Here is a 1515-nt window from a genome sequence, read left to right as displayed (position 1 = left end):
CAGCAAGCTTACAAGCTTGCTCACGTGTTCCCTTTGATTTTCAGTCTCTGAAAGGTGTTTGTCCTAAAGGGACTTGATGACTTGCCTTGATGGCTCCAAGGAAACAGCTTACTTGTTCTTGTAATAGCCAAGTTGTCTGCCATTTTTGTTTTTTTCCTGCTTATGTTTCTTTAAAGAAATATCTTCTGTTCCTATAGCCACTCTGGGGTGTTCTGCATGTCCTTTCCAGTGGTAATGTCCCACCTAAGAAGGTTCTGTATGGGGTTCAGGATTCCACCTAAGGTCCTATACACTACAAAGATTCCACAAGAAGCCTTTTTCACTGGGTGAGTTCCAGAACCCTTTCTAGGTATTCCAATCAGATATAAGTTGAAGATAGGCTTATGTGCTTTATGTAATCATGTTTCTCGATCTTCCTTTCTATCTCAATCAAGTGTTTATTTTATAATAGTAGGCAAGAGAAACATATATCCATAAGATAGTCAAGCATCTTAACATTATTTCCCCTCTTTCACCCATTCAGACTATGCCTTGATCCCTGTATCACAGAGCCCTGTTGTTCCAAGGTTGAGTATATATTACTATTTACTTCTGTATCATTTAGCCCTTGCAAACCAACCTGTGTATCCCTGTCTCCCATGTTTTTCCATCTCCCTCCTCCTTCTTGTATACTGTCCTCCCTTTCATTGTATATATTCTCCCCAACATCCGGACTATGATGTGACTATTCCCTAACCTGTGTCCTACTGCCCCCCCCACCCCCACCAACCCCTTGTAACCAATAAAGAATTTTTTTCCTTTTAGTATGGATATCTTTTCTTAAGCTTTTACAATAATGTTCTTATGCAATATTTGTCCTTTTGTGACTGACTAATTTCACTCAGCATATTATACTCAAAGTTTATCCATGTAACCAGCTTGGTTGTTATTCTTCAAGGTAGCATACTATCCCATTGTGTATATGTACCAAAGTTTGATTATCCATTCTTCTATTGATGGGCACTTAAGCTCTCTCCATCTTTTTGCTATTGTGAATAGTGCTGCGATAAACATTGATGTGTATATAGTCACTCATGTTCTGGCTCGTATTTCTTGTGGTTATATACCAAGTAGAGGAATTGCTGGATCATAAGGTATTTCTATTTCCAACTTTCTGTAGAAGTGCCATACCATTTTCCAGAGTGACTGAACCATTTTACAGTTCTACCAGCAATGTAGGTGGGTTCCAGTCTCTTCACAACCTAGCAGCATTTATTGTCCTTTGTTTTTTGTGGTGAAAGATGATATCTCAATTTTTTGATTTGCATCTCTCTCTGATAGCATAATTAATGGATACAAATCAGGCTGCTAACCTCACCATCAGCAGTTCAAAACTACCAGCTGTTCCACAGGAGAAAGATGAGGTTTCTGTTCCCATAAAGACGTACAGCCTCAGAAACCTTGTACAGGTTCGCTATGAGTCGGAACCGACTCCACAACACATAACAACAACAACAATGTCTAATGATTGTGAAC

This window comes from Chrysochloris asiatica, unplaced genomic scaffold, assembly GCF_000296735.1.
Source record: "Chrysochloris asiatica unplaced genomic scaffold, ChrAsi1.0 scaffold00058, whole genome shotgun sequence".
NCBI classification, from domain to species: Eukaryota; Metazoa; Chordata; class Mammalia; order Afrosoricida; family Chrysochloridae; genus Chrysochloris; species Chrysochloris asiatica.
This window is presented reverse-complemented; position numbering follows the sequence as displayed.